This window comes from Delphinapterus leucas, chromosome 10, assembly GCF_059928025.1.
Source record: "Delphinapterus leucas isolate spDelLeu-1000000601 "Yukka" chromosome 10, BTC_Dleu_Yukka2, whole genome shotgun sequence".
NCBI classification, from domain to species: domain Eukaryota; kingdom Metazoa; phylum Chordata; class Mammalia; order Artiodactyla; family Monodontidae; genus Delphinapterus; species Delphinapterus leucas.
In genome coordinates this window covers 28,456,020-28,482,694 of record NC_143138.1, presented here as the reverse complement: position 1 = coordinate 28,482,694, position 26,675 = coordinate 28,456,020, and positions in this window count along the sequence as shown.

Here is a 26,675-nt window from a genome sequence, read left to right as displayed (position 1 = left end):
TGAGGACTTTACCTCCAGATTATATGAGAGAAACTAGTGCCAGTGGGATTTCACAGACCTCAGGAATGGCCAGTTGTACAGTAGGGTAACTCTGGATGGTTTTATAGAATTGTGGATACACTGGTGGTGTCGTAGGTCACGTACTTCCTCATGCACAACCCCAGTTTTTATTCTAAAGTGTAGCATAAACAGAAAAAAAAAAGAGGTTGAGAATCACTGTTTCATCTGTGTACCTTTTGTGACACTATGTCCAATTCTCTCTTCCCAATTCCATTATTTAAAAATCCAGGACACATGCGTCTTCTGTAGAAATGGTCACAGCATTCCTTTATTCCTCAGGGAACATAGAAATGTTTGCAGATATGGATGCAAAATATAGTGGTTTTGATGACACTTTCTATGCATAGGGTTGTAAGTAGCTGCCCATGTGTACACGTTCCATGTCTCCCTATACACAAGCTAATCCTCCTAAAATTTTGCTTTCTTCATATACCTTCAGGTCATTTCCCTCTTCAAAAACCTGAAATGATTTCCTGTTTCCTTCAACAAAATGTCCAGACACTTCAGGTTAACAGTGAGAGATTTCAAGTTCTTACCCCCTCCTATGTTTTCAGGAAAATAGCCAACTTTTCAGGTTATTTGCTGCAGTCACTATTGCTTGCTTGAGTATGGCCGCTTCTGGTCACGCTGTATCTTAATTAAACTTATTTTTTCCTTCTCTAGATCAAAACTAAACTCCCAAGTTCCAGTTCAAAATCATCCTCAGTTCACGACTACAGGGCTCACCCCTACTCTGACCTACTTTAGAATTTACTTTCTCTATTTTTGGGTAGTTCTCCTAAACAGTTTTTTTAAATTTTTTGTCTTTCTTCTATTGCTGTTTAAAAGTTTTTCTCTTTAAATAGAAGCAGTGTCAAAGTGTCCATGTTCATGGTGGTGGCCTCTAGCCTTCTCTCACTTTGTTGAACACAGAGACCTGCACACAGTTGTTGATTAAACAATCAGGCAATTCATTTATTCAGTAATTTATTCATTTAGCACCATAAGACACAGGTTGCCTCTTGTGTTGGCACAAGTGTTACTTGGCCACAGAAGAAAATTATTTATACTAAACACAAAATAAGAAAATGAGAAAAAATAAGTCGTAGGGAAGCAAAACTTGCCATCCCAACATGTCTCTTTGGCATGCAGGTTATTTTGAGTGGAAAACAATCAAGGCCCAAAAGACTCAGGAAGAAACTTTGAGCTTCTCCCTAATAGCCTGAGAATATAGATAGAAGACCTGTTCCAGAAAGGGAGCTATCGCTTCCCCATAGATAACAACAGTAGAAACTAGGTGTGCAGACAGAGAGGAACCTAGCACAGTCTGCTTGTTAAAGTTCCTCTCTGCGTCCTGTTGTCTCTGCCTCGCCCAGCAAACACGTATTTACCAAACATTTGCTTTTCCCTCTCCATGTCAGTTTGCCTTCAACCCCTTTGAAGTCCCAAACCACAACCCCCAACATCTTCTTGTGTCTTTAGCCTAAGGTGGTATTGAAGGTGAGGTTTTTAGCCATTTTGGTGAGTTACTCAGTTTTCCTGGGTCTTTCCCACGTATACATGTTATTAAACTTTTGTTTGATTTTCTCTTGTAATCTGTCTCATGCCAATTTAATTCTTAGACCAGCCAGAAGAACCAAGAAGGGTAGAGGAAAATTTCTTCCTCCCCATTGAATCTTACAACATTAATAAAATTACACTGGGTGTAACCAAAAAGAAGTAAAATGAACTCAGGAGGGAAGTCTTACTATACCATGGTTTCAAGATATGTTGCTTCTGTAAATGATTAGGGATTATTATGTTTGTTTGTTCATTTTGGGGGTCTAAGATAATTAGTAAGAGAATAAAGGAGCTGACACCATTCCTATAGACATCAATGACATTCACCAGAGTTTCCAGTTCAACTAGTGCAGCTCTATTTCTTAACAGTAAAATTATTCTAAGGGAATTTTATCTGTGAAATAAATAGAGTTTAAAAGTCTTATGGTGACTGAACCTTTGAAGGAAAGAGTAGAGATTGTAGAGAGAGTGTGTAGACCCAGGAATTAGTGTCAAAAATCTTTACTGGTCCTCATTACCAGTGTCCCCCTGTTGCAAAATTCAGAACTTTAGGCACTTCATATTTCAAATGGGGGTAACTTTAAAATATTAAACATTTTATAATATATTATAAACCAAAATCTATCTACATAAAAATTAGTAGTAATGCAAGCTGAACCAATGGTTAGTTTTCTTTTAATTCATTGTCAGAATTTTCACAATAGTAAAACTGAATCATTTGAGTTTTTCCATTTTTTTTCTTCTTAATTCTGCCCACCTTCTAGTGGAGCTACTTATGCCTTTTAAATATCCATAAAAAACCTTGTTATTATAAATATGATGACCCCCCCCAAACATAATGTATAGAAGGCAAATAAAATTTCCATTTTAAGTTATACAATTGTGTGATTGTTCTAAAAAAAAAAAAAAAGAAAACACTCTCTAAATACAATTTGGAAAATAAAGTATGAGGTAAAAACAAAATCACCCATAATCCCATAGTCAAAGAATATGTAACACTTTAGTTTCTTTCCTTCTAGCTTCTGTATAACGCGTTTTTATGCTGTGTTGAATACATACAGCTTCTGTTGTCAAAATGTCATCGTAGTGTAAGCCCTGAAAACACACTTCCAGCTATACAACTGGATGAAGAGCCAAGCAGTGCAGCTGCAGCCTCCCCCTTGAGGCTTCTTTGTTTTAGAGATCCTGTTTGATTTAGATAACTGGGCGTTTGGGTCACTTGCTTTTCTCTTCCCCTGCTTTAAGTTCCTGAACTTACATTTTAAATTCACCAGTAAAGAGCCCATGAAACCCTACCCCACCCCCTACCCTTGACCCCAGTAAAAGCAGAATCCCAGGCACATGCGTTCTCTTTCTTTACTTGTGAACTTGCTGTGTGGCCCCAGGTGTGCCGTGTGCTTTCCAAGACCTGTGAGTAATAAATCTTTTTTTTTTTCTTTCGGAGTTTCCTGATGGTTATTGCTGAGGGCATCTTGCCATCACAAGAAGAAGCAAGGACTGGCCCAGCCATAACATAACAAGACTGTGACTGGCACAAAGCAGTCATTTTAATTTTTCTGTCATCCCTTTACATTTTATTCAATAAGAAAAGTTTTTCCCAGCCACTGGATAAAATATCATCAGGGCTGTGACACGGTGCTCAATCTGAAGTTGCAGACAGTCTCTTCAGTTAGCGGACACAGCCCCTCTTCATTAATAATTTGAGTGCCCTGTCCAACGTAGTAAACAGAATTCTGAACTTGATTTGCCACTAATTACTCTCCCCATCCCAGTTCAAGTCTGCTTCAGGAATTGTTGACTTGCAACAAATAGACTGCCAGATATTTTTCCAGCAAAGATGCGTCATTTGGGATCAGCAGAGAATTGCAGTTTGCGGTCTGTAGCCATGGCGAGCAGGGTGCGAGTCCCCACATGGTAAAGGAAGGAGAAGGCTCTTATAGAGAAGAAAAGGAAATGGGGAGGGCTATAGTAAACAAAGAGTTTACTAAATAAAGGCTTTTCATTGGCTGAGTTGTTGCCAGGAAAGGAGGAGTCTTTCTTCTTCCTGTTGGGCTCTGCTATCTTCACCGGGCCTGAGAGCACCCCCTTCTGGTCTCCTGACTTTATTTCGTTGGAATTTCTGTTATATTAATTTTTTACAGAATCCTGAAGTGGGCATGGGGAGAGCGGTGTCTTCTTACTTTCCTCCTAACTAGCTATCTGGATCTTAAGTTCCTCTGGCACTAAGACTTGGAGAAGGAAGAGAAGAAACAAAGAAATACATCCTACTTGAAGTGGTGTCAACAAAGTCAAGCTCTTTGTTCTCTGTAGTCTGGCAGCAATCTTGAGTCCCTCTTTCCTACATTTCCCTTGACTTGAGTGACTACACTTATATCTGTGGTTGTCTCTTGGGAACCTTCCTCAGGCCTGGGGTTCTCATCTGTATTCTTGTTGCTAGGGTCCCACCACTATTCTAGACAGCTATAGATAATCTCACACTGGCCTTTCCCCTGTTTGCGTGCGTCTACAGCCCATGTCCAGAAAAAACCTGATTGTACGTGGCAGTCCTAACAGAGCAGCGCTATCTTAGCTGTGCCCCAAAGAAATTTAGGAGCCTTTATTTTCACATCTGAACTTCTGAGTATTTCCTTAAGGTATTGTCTTAGTCTATTCAGGCTTCAGTAACAAAATACTAGAGACTGGGTAGTTTATAAAGAACAGAAATTTATTTCTCACAGTTCTGGAGAGGCTGGAAGTCTGAGACCAAGGTGCCAACAGGGTTGGATGAGAGCTTTCTCCCAGGTTGCAAGCTTCTCGCTATGTCCTCATATGCCAGAAGGGATGAGGGAGCTCTGTGGGCCTCTCATGATTTCATCACCTCTCAAAGGCCCCACCTCCTAAATTCCATCACAGTAAGCATTAGGGTCTCAGCCTGTGAATTTGAAGGGGGACGTAAATATTCAGACCATAGTAGATAGGTCCTGACAAGTGAAAGAAGTAGGTCATTTTGAGGTCTGCATTTTCATTTCAGTTACATATTGAGAATATCTTTTTCTTCATTGTCCCATGCTGACATTTGTTTGACTTTATATTTGTTTAGATTGCTCTCTGATTGAGATAACTTTATTTTTAAAAAATCAAATCAAGCTCTTTGATCTTGTGATTATTTCTGCTTGGAAAGTCATTGATATGCAGAAAACAGTCTTCTACATTCCAAGGTTTATCTCCATCTTAAACATTCTTTGCCTCTTGCTTGAGTGACATCAAATTCTGCTTGTCTTCCTTCATATTTTTTGATTTCTTTAACCTGACCTTAATATTTAAATGCTGGAGTTCTTTGATGTTCTATTTGCGACCTGCTTTCTATCTCACGGGGAGTCTCTCCCATTCCCGTGAATTTAGTTACTATCCATATATGAGTACTTATCGAATGTATACCTCCCTTGCAGAGTTTTCTGTTGACTTCTAGACATGCATTTACTTTTTTATTTAACACCTTTGCCTGGCCAAATCATAAGACTAAATTTTAAATAATGACCCCTCCCATCCCAACTTGTTCCTCCTTTAGTGTTTGTTATCTCAGCAAATAACTCAACAGATGTACATGGGATTTGTATTTGACCCTTTGTTCGCTCTCAGCCCCTAGATTCAATCAATCACCAAGCATTAATTTCCTTGTCCAAATACCTCTTGAGTCCATTATATTTCTCAGGCCTTTCGTCTGTTATCATCTTAAGTCTTATTAGTATCATTACTTACCATGACCCTTTCATCATCTCCTAGCCTAGATACTTACTAGACAGTTACTCTTTACCTTTCAAGATAATTCTCTATAATAAAATTAGAGACTTAAAAAATAATATTTGTATTTCATCCCTCTATCTAAAGCTCTCTAATCATCCTCTATTTTCATCAGAGCAAAGCCCCAGAGTATTAACATTACCCATGAGATGGTGTTGTCCAGTGAGGTAAATCATGGTTTTCTCTTGCCCATCTCCTCAGAGGATGCATTCTACCTATAGAGTGGCCCATTTTCTTTCTCTTTTGTATCCTTTCTAGTCTCAGGATGTTTGCATACACTACTGCCATATCTAAATCATATGCTACCAGCCCCCTTTCCACCCATACACACGCTGCACACACGTGCGCACCCTTTGCTTAATGTCACAGTCTGTGTAACTTCCCCACGTAAGACTTCTGAACCCCAGACAGGTTTGGTCTTGCCATGAATTATAACCATTTTCCCCTGTCCTTTCATTTATACCAGTAAGCTCAGTGTATCTCTAATGCTGACTGCAAGCATTCAGACTATGTGTACTCTATTCCTTATTGTACGTTTAAAGTCTAGAACAGTGCTTAACACAGAGTTAGGTGCTGAAATATTTATTGAACAAACTATAGCTTTAAATAATCAGGCTATAGCTCAAGGTCAATAGCCTGAATGGACAGAATAGGTAAAGAGGTGGCAGGAAAGAGTCCTTGATCCAGTTGCTGTAGCTGCTACACGGATCTTATAAAAAAAAGCTTCCAGAAGGTAATTTTGGGAAGCCTTTTAGGTATTTTGTGCCAGGTGATTGGTAAAGCTCTGAAGCTAGAAAAATTCAAATACATCTCCAGTATTTCCTGTAAGGCAACTCCTTACTTCACATAGCCAAATTTGATATACCCTTACATGTTACCTGTCACTCTGTCCATCCAACTAGAGAAGTAGATAAGAGAGGAGGAGGAGAAGAGAGAATACAGTATTTAACAGATACTGTCTCTGTGTGGTAGAATTTAAAGGACTCAAAATTATTCTTTACACTCTTGGCATTTTACATATGATTGTACACATTTTAAATTTCACAATTATAAAAAGTCACTTCAGATATAAAGTATCATTAAATGAAAAGCTAGATCAAGCACCAATGTTTACATGAATTCAATCAATGTCTATCATATAGAACCTAGAACAGGTGCTCTATTAGGATTAATTTTATGACTTTAATCTTTAATCTGAAGTTTTCCATTATTTATCCTCTGGAAAATCCAGGACACAAGAAACTGAGAATTTTTTTTTTTCTATTCATGCTGCAATGAATTGGAGAAACAAAAGTTGCTATGCAGACATGTAATAGACTGGAAGTTTGGAGATATTGACTGTCATAGACTATCATCCTTGAGAACTAAGAGTGTGCAGATACCCCAATAATTTCATATATGTATATAAATATATGTTAATACACATATTAATTATATGTAGTTATTTATAATAAAATTTTAGGCATAAAGGCATCATTAAGTTGCAAAGCTGCTCAAAATAGAAAGTGAATTTCTAAAGTATATTAAAAAATTCCCTCCAGATTGATGTCTGTCACCACCATCATTAAGAAATTTGAACTCTTAACAGTTAGAATGAGTTGCTAACTTTCAGTTATTTCTGTGGGCTTTGCAATACACCTACAATTAAGAAGAAAGCAGGACATTTCTCAATTATCCTCTGCTTTTGTAAGTGAAATCCTGTCACTCTACATAGCAATTATGTCCTCTTTTGGATAACAGGATGAACATAAGGGAATATTTTTTTTAGGATTGACATGCCCTATTTGGATGTAACTCATTTGAAAAATCATGGAAATATCAAATCATTTCTATTTCAAGTTAAATCATGGTCAAGAATAAATTGTGTTAAGCATCTGTGGTGTCACTTTATTTGTATTTTCTCTCAGTAGTCAGTATTCTTATTTGATTGTTTTAAAGGGAACTTTTAGCACCATGATAATGGTGCCATGAGACTTTTATGAGACTGATGATACCTCTTATTTGCAATGATGAAGTTTGATTATTAAGATTGTCTCATGCCTTAGCCAGTTATTGACTCAGGAATGGAGCAATACAATAGAGTAGACCTACCAACTCCTTGTTATCTCTGGAGCAGTATATCCAATTGTGCACATAAGACTAGGACCTAAGTCTTTTTACCTCAAGCATAGTACATATAACTCTAGCAAGATTGGTGGGGACACCAAATATTCATCAAATAAAAAGCGACCAAATAGTGACACAAAGTTTTGGTCATTTGCTCTCTTAAAGTTAGGAGGAGATCTTAATTTTCCACTTAACTATATTCTCTAACTTGAATGTTAATACAATAAGGTTCAAAGCTCCACGACTTCCGACTCTACTTTTCATTTTGAAAAGGACAACAGTAGAAAATAGGAATAATAAATGAATATAAAAATTGTTTTCAAGCCAGGTATATAATTTATCAGCATGCAAAAGCTGATTTAAAAAATGGGAAAGAGTACTTTGAGATTCAAAGGGGCAATGCTTCAGAGTAGAGAAATGTCATAAGATGCATGAAGTTCTTACTATAAATCAGATTTATGCTTCCAGGGCAACAACATCCAGCAAATTCACTTAGGGAGTGAATCATAAGAGCAAACAAACTGCTGGACTTTGAGGTTTCAGTGCACATTTTCCCATTCACCTAAAGCATCTTCACTCAACTGGAGTCTGAACTAGCAGCAAGATAGATTATCTTAAAATGAGGGCTTTGAGTAGTGAACAGGCAAATATAAGATTAATCCACACTTGTAAGCCCATTATCTGGTCACAAGTAAATCCCAGTGTCTATTGGATATCAAAATCACACAGCCATAAGTAAATTATGTCGTCTCATAAAAAATGGATCAATAGCATTTAAGGAATAGAGTTTGAAGTGCACTATGCCTTTATGTTTTTTAAACATGAAGGAAAAAAAATATATGGATAAATTTAGCACTAAACTGAATAAATGTATTCCCTTGATAATTATCGATTATACTCAGTTGGTTACAAAAAGCATTGCAAGTGATTACAAAATAGTAGCTGATGGTGATGTTTCAGATACTCTCAATAAAAAAATCATAATATGGATTGATTTAATGAGCAGTGTGTTAGAAGTTGAAAAGACAAGAGGAAAGTCAGATGTGGTGCACTGGATATTGAAAGGAAAGCGGCCAGGGCAAATAGAGCAAGGCAATATTTGGCTTAGGTGGGAGACTGAGAATGAAAAGAGCAAAGGGTTTGAAATCAGAAGATGTGTAATGGAATTTGTGCTCTGCCTAGTGTTGGCTATTCACCTTGCACAAATCAGTAAATATTTCTGAGTTCCAGTGTTCACATAAGAAAAATAGGAACAGTAATATCTGTTCTATTCATGTGATTATTTCGTTGATTATATATAATTATGTATGTGAAAGTAGGTTATAAATCAAATTTATGATTAGTTTTCAATCAAATTAGACCTCTGTAAAATAAAAATAAAAGATGACTATGTTGATCAGATAAAAAGAAAATACACATTGACAAAATAATAATTTGGAGAGTAAAGTTAACTTATTTAGTTGTAATTTGAGATTCCACTTTTGATCTACCACCTTTATGAAATAGGCCTCTATTTCATAGGATAGGCTCTGTATAAGTGCTAGCAGTTCAACTTCATCTTTCACTTGCTAACTCTGATAACAGAATGTTCCATGACATTAATTCTTTATTTCAGCAAAGGCTAAAACTGTGCAAATAGGTACATACAAGCTTAATCTGTTCTGTCTGTAGTCTCACTGTCATTTCAAGGTCCTTTTGGGATGCCATATGTGCTGGTTTATTGCTCGGATGAAGGTTATAAATACGAATGAATAAATAATTTTTGGAGTTTCTGCTAACTCTAAGCTGGATGCAATGTCAAGTAAACAGTACATATCATCATTTCACAAAGGAAATAAGGATTTATTATCACTGAGGTAACAAATTCCCAAATTATATTTTACTGGATATACAAAAATGCTTGCATCCACTGTGCTTCAAATCTTTCACTTATTTGAAGAGTCATGCGTTTTACTACAATACATAAATTCATCATTCCCCAGCAGATTGTTATGTTTTCTAATATGATAACTAGTCTTATTTATCCCATTGGATGTTCACTAAAAAACACAACCATGATTCATTGTTAACCTTTTCTAAAATAAAGTTCTGAGATGGAGAATAAGGTAATTATTGACAGGAATAGTTTTCAGCTTCTTTAATAGTGAACTGTTCAAGATAGGTCAGCCGAGTGTTTTAAAACTAAATTTAATTTGTGCTCAGGAAAAAAAGGGACGCCCAGCAGTTGATGTGGAGAATGCTTCAAAATTTTGCTCATCTCAAATATATGTCTCTAGAAAGACAGGAAACAAACACAAATTAGGAAATCCTTCTATACCAACTAAGAATTTTTTTTTTATTAAACTGAGAAAAACTATTCAAGAAAAATAATGTTAGGTGGCTATCATATTATAATATAGATATCTGTACTGTGTTTACCTTTCGTAGTGAATTTGTCTCTACATTTCAGCCATCTAGTGGATAAGAACATTCTGATTGATCTTTATATATTTACATATTTTATATCATAAGATCCTTACCAGTTTTTTAATCGAAGTATAGTTGATTTACAATATTATATTAATTTCAGATATACGACATAGTGATTCAATATTTTTATAGATAATATTCCATTTAAAGTTATCATGAAAGGATGGCTACATTTCTCTGTGCTGTACAATATATCCTTGTAGATTTTTTATTTTATACTTAGAAGTTTGTACCTCTTAATTCCCTACCCCTACTTTGCCCCTACCCCCTTCCCTCTCCTTACAGGGAAACCACTGGATTTTTCTCTAATGTCTGTGAGTCTGTTTCTGTTTTGTTATATTCATTTATTTGTTTCAATTTTAGATCCCATGTTATGAGTGGTAACATACGCTGTTTATTTGTCTTGCTCTGTCTGACTTATTTCACTGAGAATAATAGTCTCTAGGTCCATTCATGTTGTTGTAAATAGCAGAATTTCACTTTTTTTATGACTGAGTAATATCCCATTGTGTATGGCATATGTATATAAACGTATCTTGGCTTCTGTAAATAATACTGCCATGAACATTTGGATGCATGTATCTTTTCGAATTGGTGTTTTTGTTTTCTTTAGATATATACTCAGGAGTGGAATTGTTGGATCATACGATAGTTCTGTTTTTAGTTTTTTAAGGAAACTCCTTACTGTTTTCCATAGTGGCTGCACCAGTTTACATTCCCACCAACAGTGCACTAGGGCTCCCTTTTCTCCACGTCTTCACCAACACTTGTTGTATGTGGTCTGTTTAGTGATGACCATTCTGAGAATTGTGAGGTGATAGCTCACTGTGGTTTTGATTTGCATTTCTGTGATGATTAGCAATGTTGAGCATCTTTTCATGTGTCTGTTGGCCATCTGTATGTGATCTTTGGACAAATGTCTATTCAGATCTTCCACCCATTTTTTAATAAAGCTTTTGTGGTTTTTTTGGCATTGAGTGATATGAGGTGTTTATATATTTTGGATATTAACTCCTTATCAATCATATTATTTGTAAATATTTTCTCCCATTCAGATTATCTTTTCATTTTGTCAGTGGTTTCCTTTGCTGTGCAAAAGCTTTTAAGTTTAATTAGGTCCCATTTGTGTATTTTCCTGTGCCTTAGGAGGCAGTTCCAAGAAATACTGCTACAATCTACGTCAAAGAGTGTTCTGCCTATGTTTTCTCCTAGGAGTTTTATAGGTTCCAGTCTTACATGTAGGCCTTTAATCCATTTTGAGTTCACTTTTGTATATGGTGTGAGGAAATGTTCTAATAGATGCTAAAATCCTCAACCAAATATTAGCAAATAAAAATCAACAATATATAAAATGGATAATACACCATGATTAAGTGGGATTTATCCCAGAGATGCAAGGATGGTTCAATATTTGTAATTCAATCGATATGATACGTCATAATTAACAAAAGGAAGGATAAAAATCCCATGGTCATATCAATAGACACAGAAAAAGCATTTGACAAAATCTGACATCTATTCATGATTAAAAACTCTCATCAAAGCTGATCTAGAGGGAACCTATCTCAACATAATGAAGGCCATTTATGTTGATGAATCCACAGCTAACATCATACTCAAAGGTGAAATCTCTTCCTCTAAAATCAGGAACAAGACAAGGATGCCCACTATCACCACTTCTTTTCTTTTTTTAATTAACAAATTAATTTATTTATTTTTGGCTGCATTCGGTCTTCATTGCTGCTCATGGAGTTTCTCTAGTTGCAGTGAGCGGGGGCTACTTTTCATCGTGGTGTGCATGCTTCTCATTGCAGTGGATTCTCTTGTTGCAGAGCACAGGTTCTAGGCGTGCGGGCTTCAGTAGTTGTGGCTCGTGGGCTCTAGAGCGCAGGCTCAGTAGTTGTGGTGTACAGGCTTAGGTGCTCCACGGCATGTGGGACGTTCCCAGCCCAGGGCTTGAACCCGTGTCCCCTGCATTGGCAGGCAGATTCTTAACCACTGCATGACCAGGGAAGCCCTCACCAATTCTTTTTAACATAGTACTGGGAGGTCTAGCCACAAAAATCAGACAAGTAAAATAAATACATCCAAGAAAAGAAAAAGTAAAACTGTCACTATTTGTAGATGACATAATATTATATATAGAAAACCATAAAGTCTCCACCAAAAAAACTGTTAGAACTAATAAATGAATTCATTAAAGTTGTAGAATACAAGATGTTTAGTATACAGAAATCTGTTGCTTTTCTATACACTAGTAATAAACTATCAGAAGAGAAAGTAAAAAAAAAAAAAATCCTGTTTAAAGTCACATCGAAAAGAATAAAATACCTAGGAATAAAGTTAACAAATGAGGTGAAAGACCTATATCCTGAGAACTATAAAACATTGATCAAGGACTTTTAAAATGATACAAACATATGGAAAGTTTTCCCATATTCTTGGACTGGAAGAATTAATATTGTTAAAATGTCCATACTACCGAAAGCAATTTACAGATTTAATGCAATCCCTATCAAAATACCCATGACATTTTCCACAGAACTGAAACAAATAATCCTCTAACTTATAACTAGCCACAAATGCTCCGAATTGCCAAAACAATCTTGAGAAAAAAGAACAAAGGTGCAGGTATCATGCTCCCTGACTTCAGACTATCCCACAAAGCTACAATAATCAAAACAGCATGGTACTGGCACAAAAACAGACACATAAAGCAATGGAACAGAATAGAGAGCCCAGAAATAAACCCATGCAACCTATGGTCAATTAATCTACAACAAAGAGGCAAGAATATACAAAGGAGAAAAGACAGTCTCTTCAATAAGTGATGCTGGGAAAACTGGACTGCTACACATAATAGAATGAGATTAAGATGATTATTAATAGGTATGTACTTAATGCCATATTTTTAATTGTTTTTTGGTTTTTGTAGTTTTCCTCTATTCTTCTTTTCATTTCTTCTCTTGTGGTTTGGTGATTATCTTTAGTGATATGCTTCATGTTCCTTTCTCTTTAGATTTTGTGTGTCTATTGTAGTTTTTTGATTTGTGGTTATAAGGGGGCTCATATATGTTGACCTATGGCTATATCTACATGTTTTAAATTGGTAGTCATTTAAGTTCAAAGAAATTCTAAAAGATCTACATTTTTTTTACTCCCTTTTCCCAAGTTTTGTGGTTTTGATGTCATATTTTACATCTTCATGTTTATCCCTTAACTGTTTGTTGTAGTTATAGTTGATTATAAAATATTTTTGTCTTTTATTCTAAGTACTAGCTTATGTAAGTGGTTGATTCACAGCCTTTACCATATATTTGCCTTTACTTATGTAATTTTTCCCTTCCTATAGATTTTTACTTCTTATTCTGGCCTTTTCTTTTCCACTTAAAGAAAACCCGTTAACATTTCCTTTAGGGTAGGTTTCGTATTGATGAAATTTTTAAGTTTTTGGTTGTCTGAAGAGTTCTTTATCTCTCCTTCAATTCTAATAATAATCTTGCTAGGTAGAGTACCCTAAGTTGCAGGTTCTTCCCTTTCAGCTCTTTAAATATATCATGTCACTCCCTTCTAACCTGCAATATTTCTACAGAAGAATCAGCTCATAACCTTATGGTGGTTTTCTTGTATATGACTCTTCATTTTTCGATTGCTGCCTTTAGATGTATCTCTTTAACTTTTGACATTTTAATTATGATATGTCTTGGTGTGGGTCTGTTTGGGTTCATCTTGTTTGAGATCCTCTGTGCTTCCTGTAACCTGGAGATCTCTTTCCTTCTTCAGCTTTGGGAGTCTTCAATCATCGTTTTATCAAATGCACTTTTGACCCCTTTCTCTCTCCTTTCCCCTTCTGGGATCCCTATAATGCTAATGCTGGTACACTTGATGTTGTCTTGGAGGTCCCTTAAATTGTTCTCATTTTTAAATTCGTTTTTCTTTTTACTGCTCTGATTACACAGAGAATTTCCATTATGCTATCTTCTAACTTATGCTTCTTTTTCTGTACCGCCTAGTCTGCTATTAATTCCTTCTAGTGTGTTTTTCATTTCTCATTGTACTCTTAGTTCTGGCTTGTTCTTTTTTATATTCTCTAGTTTCTTGTTAAAATTCTCACTGTGTTCTTCTATTCTTTTCCCTAATTCGGTAAGCATTCTTATCACTAATGCTTTGAACTATTTATCTGGTAAATTATTTATCTATGTTTTATTATTTGTTTTTTCAGGGGTTTCTCTTGTTCTTTCATTTGAAATAAGTTCTTCTTCATTTTGCTTAACTTTCTCTGTTTCTATGAAATTAGGAGTAACAGTTACCTATTCCAGTCTTAAAGGGGTGTCCTTTCATGGGAGTGTCCATATACAGTCTGCGTGTTCCCAGTGGCTTTGGTAGGAGAGCTGGATCTGACATGAGCATGAGTCACATCTTCCCCCAGGATGTGCTGGCAACTATCACCTTGGTAGGAGGTGGAGCTGGAGATGGAGGGGCTTGAGCCAGAGCCAGGTGTGAGCTGGGGCTTCTTGTCTTCTCAGTGGCCAACACCACACTGTTGAGGGTGGGGGCAGGTCCCAATTTGCTGGAGCAGAAGCCTGAGGTTCGGGTTCAAGCTGGCTCCATGCCCTTTAAGTGTGTGCTTTCCCCCATGTCAGCATCAGCCTTCTTGCTCCAGAGGGGAGCAGTGCTGGAGCAAGAGGTGCCAGAGCGGGTACTTGGCATAAGTCAGGGTGCAGAGGCTGTGGTGGTCCCAGCACTAGTCGGAGTTCTGGACTGCTCCAAGTGCTCTGCCTCTGCAGGTACCAGCAGTGGCTGCCCTCACTCCATTCTGATGCCATGCTGGTTTGAGGTAGCTCTGTCCCTCACAACTGTGCAGTCCCCTCTGCCATGGCAGCCCTTGCCCTACTGTGGCAGTGCCACAGACCAAGTGGGGCCAGAGCCAACAATTGGCTCAGGTTGGGGCATATGGTGGAGTGGTCTCAGGAAACTGTCCAGAGTCCCAGGCAGTTTCAGTCTTCTTCCTCCGTCTTGTTTTGGGAGCAAGCACGTGTGTACACACTCTTCACTAGCAGAGTCTATGTTTCTTACAGCCCTCCTGTCAGTTCCACTGGTTTCCAAACCAGCTAAGGGGACTTGTCTTCCTGGTGTTGGACCCCAGGGCTGGGGTGTCCAATATGTGGCTCAGACACTGCACTCCCCAGGGAGAGAGAATCTCTAAGCCCATGTAATTCCCCTTTTCTTCTGTAGTGCCTCCCAGGGACAGAGGTCCCAACCTAATTGCTGCTCTTCCCTTCCTACCTGATTCTGTGTGGATCTTTCTTACAGCCTTAGTTTTACAAGTCTTTCTTCCAGTCTCGTTTGTTTTCAGTGAGAATTGCTGCACATGTAGATGTGTTTTTGATGTGTTCATGGTGGGGGGTGAGCTGCACATCCTCCTGCTCCACCATCTTGATCTCCTCTCCCTCACCAGTTTTATTGAGACATATTTTCTGTTTCTATATCAGAAAATTACCCAAGGTGATAAATCATCAGTCATCATCATCAACAGTATTATTGTTTAAGTGGTCCTCATTTCTAAAAACCTGTTCAATTTATAGTCTACATTTAGATATAGTGCCTCATTGACCTAGCGAAGTCCATGATGTTGATGGGGAAATGATATTATCCTGATTATCACCACACCTCTCAGCACACACACACGCACACACACACTGTTACACACATATACACTCATTGATAACACTCGGATTCCATGTTTCTCTGGTTCCAATGCCCAGGGAATCCCAGACAGGGATTCTATTGGAGTTTACCTGCCAATACCACCATTCTCCTACAGCCCTATGACTTGGTCCCACCTTTAAGTGTGAGCTGTGAGAGGAATAAGAAAATAAAAAGTAAAGTCACCTCTCCATGCAGGTCAGTTCTCCAGCATTTTTATTTACTTTCCAGTATTCCTCAAATAGTTGCTGTTTATATTTTTTCCAGAGTTTTTGATGTAATTAGTGGAAAAGATAGGCTCCACTGAACTTATAACACCATAGTGTGACTGGAATTATCCATACTAAATACTTGCCTTAGCAAAGAAGAGACATTGCAAATCAATTACCTAAGATTCAGACCTTAAATCTAGATAAAGCAGAGAAAATTAAATCCAAAGCAGGCAGAAAGAAGAAATCATAACATAATTGCAAACTAAAAATAGAGAATAGAAAAACAATAGAGAAAATCAATTAAACTAAAAACTGATGATTTGAAAAGATCCATAATATCTATTAACCACTAGTTAGACTGATAAAGAAAACATTAGGGAGAGGACATAAATCACCAATTTCAGGTATGAAAAATTAGCTATCACTGCAGATCTAACAGACATTAAAAGGAAAATATTTTTAAAATATGCAATAAATTTAATAATATATAGAACAAAAAATTCTTTGGGAGACACAAAAAATGTTTACTTAAAAAGTAGATAGCTAAAATAGCACAGTAAATTTTACAGAGTAGAATTTGTAGTTATAAACTTGCCTATAAAGAAATTCTCAGGGGCTTCCCTGGTGGCACAGTGGTTGAGAGTCTGCCTGCCGTTGCAGGGGACACAGGTTCGTGCCCCGGTCCGGGAGGATCCCACATGCCACGGAGCGGCTGGGCCCGCGAGCCATGACCACTGGGCCTGCGGGTCCGGAGCCTGTGCGCCGCAATGGTGAGAGGCCCGTGTACCGCAAAAAAAAAAAACAAAAAACTGATGTGCATGAAGAAAATGATAAAGGAATTCACAATTATCTGTAGGATCTATGCAGTTCTCCCACAGAAATGTGAGGTTAACATTGTCATACTAATGTGAAAGATGAGAAAGCTGCGACTCCAAGAAGCTACCTGTGTTCTCAGCAAGATATAAAGTGAATATCATGGGGTCTGTGATGTGGGTAGAGGGAACATGTACATCACCGCTGCTGTATGGGGTTCTTCTTCATACCACCATCATCTGAGTTTTGTATGTGGGTGATGAAGAGAGTTTTAATGATTTTTGAAATTTGGGTTAAATCATTTATAATTAAGTATTACTGACAGCACATTTTTTATTAGTTTTGAAGTTCTTTTTTTTTGCCTCCTTTTTCAAAGCATACATTAGACCAGTTTTTTAAAATTAAATACATTGGTAGATTGCTCAGTTTTATTTTAACTGAGTGCCTCTATTTCTACTGATTGAAAGAGAGATGGTGAAGAAGTAAAGATGGGAGAGGATTTAAATAACCTGAGGCACTTAATCAGATCAAAATGGAGTGGGTCTATCCCTGCTCTTTAAAATATTCTTATAGAGGAAATAAAACAGGAAATGTTTCCACTGTTTTGACTGATTCAGAAATCATAATAAGCAAAAACCATACTTTTTTCGTTAAGTAAGCTAAACAGTAAGCCCATTAGTACTCCAAATACAATGAATCATTAAATATGTGGATATGTATAGGTACATAATTTTTACTTCCAGAATACATGACTTACTTAAATGTATTTGAATAAAAACATCTCACTACAATATTCTTACACTTAAAGCAAAGCCCCTTTCCAAAATTGGCTTTCTTTTTCCAAATATGCAAACTTTATAACTTGAAATTGTCTTTAGGAGAGAGAGATATACAGGATCTTTTATTCCATCAAAGATTTTGATATTTAAGAAGTTTACAAATCAATTTTCTATACTGAAAACAAATAACAAAGAAAGCAAAAGTGACTTTAAAAACCCCATGGCTAATATGAAACAGGATTCTCAACTTAAGGTTGGTAATTTTAGAACATGTTTATTATTCTTAAATCACATTTGTCATTTTTATCTGTGTTTATTAAGCATATATACTCATGATAAGTAATTACCCTAACCTTAACAACCATTCTGATGACAAACTATGAGTGACATTTTAAACCTTTTCATGTTTCTTATGTAAATGAAAGACAGAAGCCTTGAAAGATAAGTTGCCTTTTCCTTCACTCCCAAGAGCACATATAAATAGATGTTCTGAATTGGCCCTGTTTCCTGGGAAGGGCAAACTTGGCCTTTATTAATCTGCTGTTTTTAGGATCTCTCAGAATGTCTGTCATTATTGGTCATAACAATATTTCCGCTCATTCTAAATTAAGATGAACTGATAGCCTTTTAGTATTGGCATCAACAGTGACAGCGTGACTTAGTGAGATAAATTTTCAAAAATGTTAAAATGATAAGCTAGAATCTTGCATTACCAAATATAAAAGAATTGTGACCTTATATTTTTAAAATTGCAACTCAATAATAAGGGAAAGTAATAAGCAATTTACAGTCAAAAATAAGTGAACCTCAGAAGCTATTTAAAATTGATTTAAAGCAATCTGAGTCTATAACCAAAATTAATAGAGATTCATTTTTCAGATTTGCTTTTTCACTAAGCAAGGTTTCATGCAACATAATGCATAAGTTATTGTATTAATTCTTCCTCTTTTCCTATTATTCATATCACAGTCTCTTAAATTTATTCTTTTTTCTCCTCTGGGTAAAAAATGATTGCCCATAAACATCAGTTGGTAAAACATTAAGAAATCCAGTGGTAATTCTGAAACTTAATTTCCAGTTTTGTACAACAATGGAGTGATGTAAATGATTAATGCTTTTGTGTTTTTCCTTGCTCAACCCTATAATCAGCTTAATTAAGACACTGCTAGTGCTAATTGAGAAACTATCACTCATTTCTTCAAAATTCCCTAACTTAGGCCTCTATTTTTAATTTATTATTATTATTTTTTTTTGCGGTACGTGGGCCTCTCACTGTTGTGGCCTCTCCCGTTGCGGAGCACAGGCTCCGGACATGCAGGCTCAGCGGCCATGGCTCACGGGCCCAGCCGCTCCGCGGCACGTGGGATCTTCCCGGACCGGGGCACAAACCCATGTCCCCTATATCAGCAGGCGGACTCTCAACCACTGTGCCACCAGGGAAACCCAGGCCTCTATTAATTTGTTAGTAAGGGCATTAGAACCTGGAATCATATCTCAGACTAGCTGTGGCATTTGGAAAAGGATGTTTCCTCAAAATTTAAAAAAAACTGTTTAAAATTTCTTCAACATTTGTAATTCTGCTACAATTCAAAGATAAGACATTTAAGCACTAAGTGTGTGTGTGAATGCACGTGTGTGTAGCTCTTCCTATGCTTTTTACTGGTGTCCAATTGTGATGGAGACCAGACAATAAGAGGAGTTTCCCAATGTAAATTTTTTTCTTTTTATATCTTCCTTTTGCCGTCACATTGGGAAAGTTTTCAGATTCATAAATACCTCTGGTTTTTAAAGAGTAGGTGATAGTGGAAGCTATCTTTTCTCTCCACACCGTCATGATTTTCTAGAGTGCTAGTGAGTTAAGAATTTTCTGCTAAATGCAGACAGAAAGCCTCTTGTCCTTCCTGTATTCTCCTCCTGTATTCCTTTCAACCATCCTACCACAGAGGAGCACCAAAGATAGTGACCAGAATGCTGCAGTCATTGATCTGTATATAGGTGCATGTCAGAGGTGAATTCCTTTAAAAATTTATTTGCTTCACAATGTAAACATTTGGACCATCTATGATTGGTTAAAAAGTCTGATTTCTTCTTATTTCTTTCAAAATACATTTATAGCTTTGTTTTTCTTATTTTTCCTAAGTAGATCTTATTCTTCTTTTTGTCTAGTAGACGGGAAAGAAGAATCAGGAAGCTAATCTGGTATGTCTTGGAATGATCTGTTCCACAATTCTTATAAACGTCTGGAAGTTTATGTTCTAACGTCCTTCATCAATGTGCTTAGGTTTGGCAAAATATAGAAAGTAGCAGACTTTTTAAAGTCAATTATGCCACTAACACATCCCTGTCTTTCAAATGTGGAAATTTTACCCCAGGTGCTTCAAAAGTTCATAAACTCCTAACTGAGTGATTGGAAATAGCTGTGATATATCTGGAAAGTGTTTCATTAATACAAGGCAGACACACACACACGCGCGTGCGCATGCCCACGCTGGGAATCAGTGTAGCTCAGTAAGGGAGATCACATTTAAAAATAAATAAAATTAATCATGTGGAACTACCAACTGATAAAGTCATCCAAAATGTTACAAATCTATAATACATAAGTTCATGTATTATATTATACAGAGATTTGTAATATGCAAAATCTAAATATTTACTATAATATTGATTTTCTGGGTCAAGTAATTTCTCTCTCTCTCGCTTCTTCCTCCTCTCCCCTCTCCTCTCCTCTTCTTCTCCCTCCTCCTCCTCCTCCACTTTCTTCTGCCTGTGTATTTTATACCTTTCTGAGGTTAAAGGATGACTTATTTTATGCATTCCTGTGGGTTACAGCAGTCTTCTAGATATAAAATAGCAGCTCATCCAAGTTTACAGCTTCCTACTTTTTCTTGGTATGAAAAATGTCTGGCCTTTCTTAACTGGTTCAGAACCCAACAGGTGTTTGCAGGGCTAGGTCCCTTTTTTCTAGTGACATTCTCTTGCCACCACAACCTGTTATTGGTGCCTGTGGCTCCCTCTGCCCACTTGTGTCCATCCATCTTGGTTACAGGGTACCTTGTCCCAGTCTGCATTTACTTTATTATGCCTCATTAGCCTTTCGTTATAAGTAATAATGCTTCTTTTCCTCAGCGGAGGGGTAAGTGGGTAAAGTCAGTTGTTTTCTTAGGACATTTGCTTCATTCATAAACTGGCAATATATTGTGGGCCCTTCTTTCTACCTGGTGATTGAATGAGAGCACTCATTCCGATGAATTTTCACTGTTCTGGGTATAGCTCCTACTTTATCTGCAACTATTTGTTTTTCCTTACAGTTCCTTGTGTCTATCATTCCTTACTTATCTAGATAGAGAAAAATGCACGTCTATTGTGACAGAGGCTAAGAGGGTTCACCAATATCCACATCCTATCCTGACTTTCCCATCTTCCCTTGCAGTTAGGTAGAGGCCCTGTGATCACTTCCATTCAATGGAATATGAGTGGAAGTAAATAACATGTGGCCATGTGACTTGAAACAAAGAGAGACAAGATAGAGGCATCGAGAAGCTACTTCATAAAGAGCTACCCAGGAGCAGCCAACCATGCCAGACTCAGCTTGAATGAAATGTAACCTTTTATTTTGTTAAGCCATTGGATTATGGGGATTGTTATAGTGGTTACTGTTAATAATCTTGATGAGATATCTCTAAGTTATTAAAAAAATAACTAGTAGAAGAAACAGTAAAGAACTCCTCTATTTGTAAATAATTCTTGTATATGTTAAAACTGTAGTAAAATGTTTCCTGTTTTATTTGTTCATCTTTTCTATTACAACTACTTTCTTGGAATACTTCAAAGTATTTTTTTCTATTTATTATTACCACCCAGTGGACTTCCAAGATTTTCTTTGCTTTAAATAACTGTAATTATGATTCACTTAGCTACCCAAATTGATACAACTTGATCAATGGATACCCCTTTAAGTTTTGTCCTTTGTACCTCATTGAGCAATAGCATTGAACATTTCTTCAAATAACCTTATTATCTGGCAACAATAAGGAGTTACTGGTCTATTTGATCTCTCTTGTCCCCAGGATATGTAATCAGCCATTCACTAAGGAACAGATTTCTTTTAATGGAGAAGGATCTGAGACGTCAGATTCTGATCTGTTGGGATGTATATATATCAGATTGTTTCTGGTGTGTACTAGAGCTGAGTGGAGTGGCATCAGGTTTTAAATTTGTCTTTCCAATAAAGTAAAAGCAACTTTTCCTAGAGCATACCTAAATGATTGTTATGCCTTATCCAAATTGTAGTCCACTTCCTTTTCTCTTGTGAGTCTTATGTATTTCCTCCATAGTCATTTTGTAGTCACTCTATTGATAGACAAGTTTATTGTAATAGTCTGAGTAATATAAGAATAGCTAAGTCTCGGGACTTCCCCGGTGGTCCAGTGGTTAAGATTCCGTGCTTCCATTGCAGAGGGCACGGGTTTGATCCCTTGTCGGGGAGCTAAGATCCCACATGACACATGGCGCAACCAAAAAAAAATGAATAGTGAAGTCTCATCACTTACTAATTCCCATGCTTCTTAAGAATCTCCTTTCAAAATTCTGTAAACCTCCTACTCCAAAAAGTTTCTTGTAAAGAAGAAATAGTTGATCAAATACTTTTCTATAGTCATTATTCTGATCAAAAGAGTCCTAAAGAAAACGATTCAGTATGTATAGGGAAATAGATTGATCTAGTGTAAGTATAAGCATTATTTTCTGAATCTAAAATTAGGACACACAGCCTGACAAGCACATTTGTATATATTCGGAAATGTAAATACATTAAAAAACCTTACCAAGTGGTATGCATTAATCCCACTATATTACTTAATTAAAGAGCTAATTTTACTGGAAAGAATACATAAAGTAAAAACTCCGGGAAGCTCTAACATTTCTTAATGTTTGTACAACAGAGAAGAAAAAAAAAGAGCAGGGAAAAGTTTCTAACTTATTTAGCATTTTGATAGTGAATTAAAAATAGTAGTAGATAATGAGATAAATCTAAAGTAATAAAGATAATTAAATATTGAATGCTTAATGGGTTTTTGCTCTATTAAGGGAAGAGGAGTGGTGTAAATGCTTACAAGTACAACATGGAACCAAGAAGTGACTATTTGGAGGGGATTCAAATAGAACACAAATATTTTCAAATATTTCAAAAATGATGAATATCCATTACTGATAGTTTTACTAATAAGCTTATATACAGTGATTAAAATTGCGCCTCAGGGAAGTAGAATACTGTATCTCTTTAATAGATTATAAGGGAAGTAGCAAATGTCTAAGATTATGATAAAAAGGCAAGTGGTCATAATTATGGTTCTTTTGCTTTTGTTTTTGTTATATTAAGGAATAGATAGAGAATTTTTAGGCCTCTGTATGGATGAAATAAAATAAAAATGGCTCCCAAATAAAAGAATCCCATGAGCTGCAAAAAGTATAATCAGTATGAAGCATTTTTAAAATGTCTGTCTGGCATTGGGAGATGAGGGACAAATAAAATAAACAAGCCAAAAAATTGTACTTTAAACACTAAGCAAAATTATCACATGTATGGAATCTTAATTTTTTATTGAAGTATAGTTAATTTACAATGTTGTGTTAGTTTCAAGTGTACAGCAAAGTGATTCAGTTATATGTATATCAATATATATCTATATCTATATCTTTTTCAGATTCTTTTCCATTATAGATTATTACAAGATACTGAGTATAGTTCCCTGTGCTATACAGTAGGTCCTTGTTGGTATGGTATCTTCATATCTAGAAGAAGCAATCCCCTCGTCTCCTTGGCAGTTATCCAAGACACGGGTAGACTCCAGAGACCACATTAGTAATTTCTTACCCAAAATTCCTCAGCCCTGAGTGATTTCCAATAAATTAAAAGTCTGATGGGAATTCTAATTCCTTACATTCATACCCCAGAGGATTCTTTTATAGAAAAAATTTTCATCTATAAAATCAATGAGCAAACATGATCTAACAGGTCTGGAGCAGAGCTAGTCTTGATATTATACACACATACAAAAGTGCAATCATGTTGACAATTCAAATATAGTAGAAATTACTGTAAGTAAATCTTATTCCCTCCATGATGGCAACATCTCACATACTATTTTGCCGCTAGAGTCGTATAGAAGCTCTTTTAGAAATCATAATGTTAAAATAGTCTGTGGTTTCGTTACAATTTCCTGTTGCCAGGGTTTATTTAATTAGGTTTAGGTATTTATCCTGAGAGTTCAGAGGACAGGCATTTAAGACAGAAAAAAAAATACATATTCCATAAAATTTCTTATTCATCTTGCAAGAGAACTTCCAAACCACAGAAGCCTGAACCTAATGAAATAGTCATTCTACATGTTATGTAATCCTTTGGCCAGTATATTAGTTATAAAGTATGTTTTACAGTGTATATCATTAGCTCAGTCTGTAACCACACTGAGCACTCTTTATTCTTCTTGTGACAAACGTTTGCTATGTTTTTCTCACAGAAAAATGTATGTTTAAAAATATTTGATATTTTTAGGATTCTTAATTTTTCTTCTAAATATTTACATATTAGTAGAGCCAGTGTTTTGTTTTGACATCAGTGGGAACAGTTCATTAATGGAATAAGTGTACACAGTTGCCATTTTCCTTGACTTTTCAGCAAGGCTGCTATATCTCCACCAGTCTTTTGTTTTCTTTGTGCTTCCTTTCTCTACTCCAGTTCCCACTTCATCTTTTGACCCTCTGTCCTTTCTCTGTATGTTCTTTCCATTAGAGGTTTCAGTCACTCTATGGCTTCAAATTAAATCTCTTATTTGTAAGATTCCTAAATACCCATCTGCAGCCATGACCTCTGTCTCTCCCAAACTCTAATTTTATCTCTAATTATCTACTTCAGTGATTTGCAGTGACCTCAGTATCAGCATATCTAAACAGAAACTCATCATATTTCTCCACAAATTCTCGGATTCTTTTATTGGTATCTTAAAAACCTTTTTAATTAAAAAAAATTTAATACAACTTTTAAAGGTTACTTTCCATCTACAGTTATTACAAAATATTGACTGTATTCCCCGTGTTTTATAATACATCCTTGAGCCTATCTTATACCCAATAGTTTGTACCTCCCATTCTCCTCACCTCTATATTGCCCTCCTTTCTCCCACTGGTAATCACTAGTTTGTTCTCTATATCTGTCAATCTGCTTCTTTTTTGTTATAGTCACTAATTTATTGTATTTTTTATATTCTACATACATATTTATTGGTATCTTAATACTCTGAATCAATATAGATTCAGAACTGTGAGGGCAGGAGACCTTCAAGATGGCAGAGGAGTAAGATGTGGAGATCACCTTCTTCCCCATAAATGAATCAGAAATACATCTACATGTGGAACAGCTCCTACAGAACACCTACTGAACGCTGGGAGAAGACCTTAGACTTCCGAAAAGGCAAGAAACTCCCCCACGTGCCTGGGTAGGGCAAAAGAAAAAACAGAGAAAAAAGAATAAGGACAGGACCTGCACCTCTGGGAGGGAGCTGTGAAGGAGGAAAAGTTCCCACACACTAGGAAGCCCCTTCACTGGTGGAGACGGGGGGTGGCCAGGGGGAAGCTTGGGAGCCACGTAGGAGAGCGCAGCAACAGGGGTGTGGAGGGAAAAGTGGAGAGATTCCCGCACAGAGGATCAGTGTCGACCAGCACTCACCAGCCCGAGAGGCTTGTCTGCTCACCTGCAGGGGTGGGTGGGGGCTGGGAGCTGAGGCTCAGGCTTCGGAGGTCAGATCCCAGGGAGAGGACTGGGGTTGGCTGCGTGAACACGGACTGAAGGGGGCTAGTGCACCACAGCTAGCCGGGAGGGAGTCCGGGAAAAAGGCTGAAACTGCCTAAGAGGCAAGAGACCACTGTTTCTGGGTGCGCAAGGAAAGGAGATTCAGAGCACCGCCTAAACGAGCTCCAGAGATGGGCGCGAGCCGCGGCTATGAGCACGGACAACAGAGGTGAGCATGAAATGCTAAGGCTGCTGCTGCAGCCACCAAGAAGCCTGTGTGCAAGCACAGGTCACTATCCACACCTCCCCTCCCGGGAGCCTGTGCAGCCCGCCACTGCCAGGGTCCTGTGATCCAAGGACAACTTCCCCGGAAGAATACACGGCACACCTCAGGCTGGTGCAAAGTCACGCTGCCCTCTGCCGTCACAGGCTTGCCCCGCATTCCGTGCCCCTCCCTCCCCCTGGCCTGAGTGAGCCAGAGCCCCTGAATCAGCTGCTACTTTAACCTCATCTGGTCTGGGCAAAGAAGAGACGCCCTCAGGTGGCCTACATGCAGAGGCCGGGCCAAATCCAAAGCTGAACCCCAGGAGCTGTGTGAAGAAAGAAGAGAAAGGGAAATCTCTCCCAGCAGCCTCAGGAGAAGCGGATTAAATCTCCACAATCAACTTAATCTACGCTGCATCTCTGGAATACCTGAATAGACAACAAATCATCCCAAAATAGAGGTGGTAGACTTTGGGAGCAAATGTAGACTTGGGGCGTGCTTTCTGCATCTAATTTGTTTCTGGTTTTATGTTTATCTTAGTTTAGTATTTAAAGCTTATTATCATTGGTAGATTTGTTTATTGATTTGGTTCCTCTCTTCTTTTTTTAATATACAGATACATATATTTTTTCCTTTTCCTCTTTTTGTGAGTGTGTATGTGTATACTTCTTTGTGTGATTTTGTCTGTATAGCTTTGCTTTTACCATTTGTCCTAGAGTTCTGTCTGTTCAGTTTTTTTGGCTTGTTTTTTAGTATACTTTTTAGCACTTGTTATCATTGGGGGATTTGTTTTTTAGTTTGGTTGCTCTCTTCTTTTTTCCTTTTCATTTTTTTACTTTTTTAATTTTTAATAGTTCTTTTTATTTTATTTTTTTCATTCTTTTTTACACCCTTTTCTTCTGAGCCATGTGGCTGAAAGGGTCTTGGTGCTCCAGCTGGGTGTCAGCCTATGCCTCTGAGGTGGGAGAGCTGAGTTCAGGGCATTGGTCCACAAGAGACCTCCCAGCTCCACATAATATCAAATGGCGAAAGCTCCCCCAGAAATCTGTATCTCAAAGATAAGACCCAGTTCTAATCAATGGCCAGCAAGCTGGGTACCCTATGCCAGCAAGCTGGATACCCTATGCCAGCCAACTAGCAAGACAGAAGCACAACCA